The sequence below is a fragment of the Strongylocentrotus purpuratus genome, unplaced genomic scaffold, assembly GCF_000002235.5.
Source record: "Strongylocentrotus purpuratus isolate Spur 01 unplaced genomic scaffold, Spur_5.0 spur5_scaffold_12, whole genome shotgun sequence".
Lineage (NCBI taxonomy): Eukaryota > Metazoa > Echinodermata > Echinoidea > Camarodonta > Strongylocentrotidae > Strongylocentrotus > Strongylocentrotus purpuratus.
In genome coordinates, this window is record NW_022145597.1 from 34,116,828 (window position 1) to 34,121,827 (window position 5,000).

A 5,000-nucleotide genomic window follows, 5' to 3' on the forward strand; every position below is an offset into this window, starting at 1 on the left:
GATTGACTATGCTAGGAAGAACCCTGTACCATCTGCGGTTCTTGACTGTACCCTGCCAGAGACACGGCCGAGGTTCCATCTGGAGTCCCGCTGGATTGATTGGTCATCTTCGTAAGAAAAACTGTGCCTCCATCGAGTATCGCCAGTCCCCTGCCGGAGAAGCGGCGGAGGACGGACCCGGAGTCCCGCTGGATTAAATTATACTAGGAAAATCATTGTTCCATCAGCGGTTCTTGGATGTACCCTGCCGGAGACACGGCCGAGGGCGGACCCGGAGTCCCGCTGGATTGACTATCCTAGGAAGAACACTGTACCACCAGCGGTTCTTGACTGTACCCTGCCAGACACACGTCCGAGGTTGCATCTGGAGTCCCGCTGGATTGATTGGTCATCTTCGTAAGAAAAACTGTGCCTCCATCGAGTATCGCCAGTCCCCTGCCGAAGACACGGCCGAGGGATGACCCGGAGTCCCGCTGGATTGAATCATACCAGGAAAAACACTGTTCCATCAGCGGTTCTTGGATGTACCCTGCCGGAGACACGGCCGAGGGATAGCCTGGAGTCTCGCTGGATTGACTATCCTAGGAAGAACCCTGTACCATCAGCGGTTCTTGAGTGATCCCTGCCGGAGACACGGCCGAGGGATGACCCGGAGTCCCGCTGGATTGGTTATCCTAGGAAGAACACTGTTCCATCAGCGGTTATTGGCTGTACACTGCCGGAGACACGGCCGAGGTTGCATCTGGAGTCCCGCTGGATTGATTGGTCATCTTCGGAAGAAAAACTGTGCCTCCATCGAGTATCGCCAGTCCCCTGCCGGAGACACGGGCGAGGGATGGCCTGAAGTCCCGCTGGATTGGAAATCTAATGGAAGAACATGGTCGTGCACTGTGTCGGTTCTTGGCAGGCCCCTGCCGGAGACACGGCCGAGGGATGACCCGGAGTCCCGCTGGATTTATTATTATTATTATTATTATTATTTTGTTGTATATAAACTTGAAGAACATGGTGGTGCACTGTGTCGGTTCTCGGCAGTCCCCTGCCGGAGACACGGGCGAGGGCGGACCCGGAGTCCCGCTGGATTGGCTATCCTGGGAAGAACACTGTACCACCAGCGGTTCTTGACTGTACCCTGCCGGAGACATGGCCGAGGGATGGCCTGAAGTCCCGCTGGATTGGAAATCTAATGGAAGAACATGGTCGTGCACTGTGTCGGTTCTTGGCAGGCCCCTGCCGGAGACACGGCCGAGGGATGACCCGGAGTCCCGCTGGATTTATTATTATTATTATTATTATTATTTTGTTGTATATAAACTTGAAGAACATGGTGGTGCACTGTGTCGGTTCTCGGCAGTCCCCTGCCGGAGACACGGGCGAGGGCGGACCCGGAGTCCCGCTGGATTGGCTATCCTGGGAAGAACACTGTACCACCAGCGGTTCTTGACTGTACCCTGCCAGAGACACGGCCGAGGTTGCATCTGGAGTCCCGCTGGATTGATTGGTCATCTTCGGAAGAAAAACTGTGCCTCCATCGATTATCGCCAGTCCCCTGCCGGAGACACGGCCGAGGGATGACCCTGAGTCCCGCTGGATTGGCTTATACTAGGAAGCACACTGTACCACCAGCGATTATCGCCAGTCCCCTGCCGGAGAAGCGTCCGAGGACGGACCCGGAGTCCCGCTTGATTGATTGCTCATCTTCGGAAGGAAAACTGTGCAACCATCGAGTATCGCCAGTCCCCTGCCGGAGACACGGCCGAGGGATGACCCGGAGTCCCGCTGGATTGGCTTATACTAGGAATCACACCGTTCCATCAGCGGTTCTTGGATGTACCCTGCCGGAGACACGGCCGAGGGATGACCCGGAGTCCCGCTGGATTAAATTATACTAGGAAAAACATTGTTCCATCAGCGGTTCTTGGATGTACCCTGCCGGAAACACGGCCGAGGGATGGCCCGGATTCCCGCTGGATTTATTATTATTATTATTATTATTATTATTATTATTATTATTATTATTATTATTATTATTATTATTATTATTATTATTATCATCATTATTTTGTTTTATTATTATTATTATTATTATTATTATTATTATTATTATTATTATTATTATTATTATCATTTTGTTGTATATAAACTTGAAGAACATGGTGGTGCACTGTGTCGGTTCTTGACTGTACCCTGGCGGAGACACGGCCGAGGGATGGCCAGGAGTCCCGCTGGATTGACTATCCTAGGAAGAACCCTGTACAATCAGCGGTTCTTGGATGTACCCTGCCGGAGACACGGCCGAGGGATGGCCTGAAGTCCCGCTGGATTGGAAATCCACTGGAAGAACATGGTCGTGCACTGTGTCGGTTCTTGGCAGTCCCCTGCCGGAGACACGGCCGAGGGATGGCCCGGAGTCCCGCTGGATTGGCTTATACTAGGAAGCACACCGTTCCATCAGCGGTTCTTGGATGTACGCTGCCGGAGACACGGCCGAGGGATGGCCTGAAGTCCCGCTGGATTGGAAATCCACTGGAAGAACATGGTCGTGCACTGTGTCGGTTCTTGGCAGGCCCCTGCCGGAGACACGGCCGGGGGATGACCCGGAGTCCCGCTGGATTGGCTTATACTAGGAAGCACACCGTTCCATCAGCGGTTCTTGGATGTACCCTGCCGGAGACACGGCCGAGGGATGGCCTGAAGTCCCGCTGGATTGGAAATCCACTGGGAGAACATGGTCGTGCACTGTGTCGGTTCTCGGCGGTCCCCTGCCGGAGACACGGCCGAGGGATGACCCGGAGTCCCGCTGGATTGGCTTATACTAGGAAGCACACCGTTCCATCAGCGGTTCTTGGATGTACGCTGCCGGAGACACGGCCGAGGGATGGCCTGAAGTCCCGCTGGATTGGAAATCCACTGGAAGAACATGGTCGTGCACTGTGTCGGTTCTTGGCGGTCCCCTGCCGGAGACACGGCCGAGGGATGACCCGGAGTCCCGCTGGATTGGCTTATACTAGGAAGCACACCTTTCCATCAGCGGTTCTTGGATGTACCCTGCCGGAGACACGGCCGAGGGATGGGTTGAAGTCCCGCTGGATTGGAAATCCACTGGAAGAACATGGTCGTGCACTCTGTCGGTTCTCGGCGGTCCCCTGCCGGAGACACGGCCGAGGGATGGCCCGGAGTCCCGCTGGAAGCCTTGACTTTCAAATTTCAATGACAATTTCCCGTTGACTTGCGTGTTGTAGGGGCGAAAATGGAAGGGGGGTTTCGCGCTCGTGAAGTATATGTAAGGGAGGGGCCTCTCTCGAAGACCCCCGTGCATTGAGCCAACAGCGGTGCCTCGCCGCCCCTTGCCCGAGACACGGGCGAGGTCCGAACTGGCGTCCCGCTGGATTGGTTATCCTCGGTAGAGTACTGGTCCACCATCGATTCTCGGTTGTCCCCTCCGGGAGACCGGGCCGAAGGGGGAACCCGAGTCCCGCTGGACTGGTTACCCTCGAAAGAGTACTGGTCCGCCATCGATTCTCGGTTGTCCTCTGCCCAGAGACACGGCCGAAGGGGGACCAGGAGTCCCGCTGGACGCCTTGACATTCGGGTTTCAAGGAAAATTTCCTATTGACTTGCGTGTTGTAGAGGCGAAAATTGAAGGGGGTTTTCGTGCTCCTGAAGTATATATAAGGGAGGGGTCTCGTTCGAAGTTCCCCGTGCATAGAGCAACCACCGTTTCTCGGTTGTCCCTGCCGGAGACACGGGCGAGGTCGGACCGGGGTCTCGATGGCCTGTTTAACACCGGTCCTCCATCGATTCTCGGCTGTCCCCTGCCAGAGAAAGGGCCGAGGGCTGACTTGGAGTCTCGATGGCTTGGTTATCCCCCAAAGAATACTGGTTCTCCATCGATTCTCGGCTGTCCCATGCCAGAGACACGGCCGAGGCTGGACTTGGGGTTTTGATGGCTTGGTTGTCCCCCGAAGAATACCGGTTCTCCATCGATTCTCGGCTGTCCCATGCCAGAGACACGGCCGAGGGTGGACTTGGAGTCTCGATGGCTTGGTTATCCCCCGAAGAATACCGGTTCTCCATCGATTCTCGGCTGTCCCCTGCCAGAGACACGGCCGAGGGTGGACTTGGAGTCTCGATGGCTTGGTTATCCCCTCAAAGAATACCGGTTCTCCATCGATTCTTGGCTGTCCCATGCCAGAGACAGGGCAGAGGCTGGACTTGGAGTCTCGATGGCTTGGTTGTCCATCGAAGAATACCGGTTCTCCATCGATTCTCGGCTGTCCCATGCCAGAGACACGGCCGAGGCTGGAGTTGGGGTCTCGATGGCCTGGTTATCCCCCGAAGAATACTGGTCCACCATCGAAACCCGGCTGTCCCTGCCCGAGACACGGACGAGGGTGGACTTGGAGTCTCGATGGCTTGGTTATCCCCCCAAAGAATACCGGTTCTCCATCGATTCTTGGCTGTCCCATGCCAGAGACAGGGCCGAGGCTGGACTTGGAGTCTCGATGGCTTGGTTGTCCCCCGAAGAATACCGGTTCTCCATCGATTCTCGGCTGTCCCATGCCAGAGACACGGCCGAGGCTGGACTTGGGGTCTCGATGGCCTGGTTATCCCCCGAAGAATACTGGTCCACCATCGAAACCCGGCTGTCCCTGCCCGAGACACGGACGAGGGTGGACTTGGAGTCTCGATGGCTTGGTTATCCCCCCAAAGAATACCGGTTCTCCATCGATTCTTGGCTGTCCCATGCCAGAGACAGGGCCGAGGCTGGACTTGGAGTCTCGATGGCTTGGTTGTCCCCCGAAGAATACCGGTTCTCCATCGATTCTCGGCTGTCCCATGCCAGAGACACGGCCGAGGCTGGACTTGGGGTCTCGATGGCCTGGTTATCCCCCGAAGAATACTGGTCCACCATCGAAACCCGGCTGTCCCTGCCCGAGACACGGACGAGGGCGGACCCGGAGCCCCGCTGAAAGGCGAAACCCCATTGACTTGCGTGG

At 56.1% G+C, this 5,000-nt stretch overlaps 1 long non-coding RNA gene across 1 annotated transcript in view; it reads left to right on the top strand.

Annotated features, from left to right (window-relative positions):
• Positions 1-5,000, top strand: part of LOC115922807 — an 18,968-nt gene that overhangs the window by 5,249 nt on the left and 8,719 nt on the right. The window lies entirely within an intron of this gene.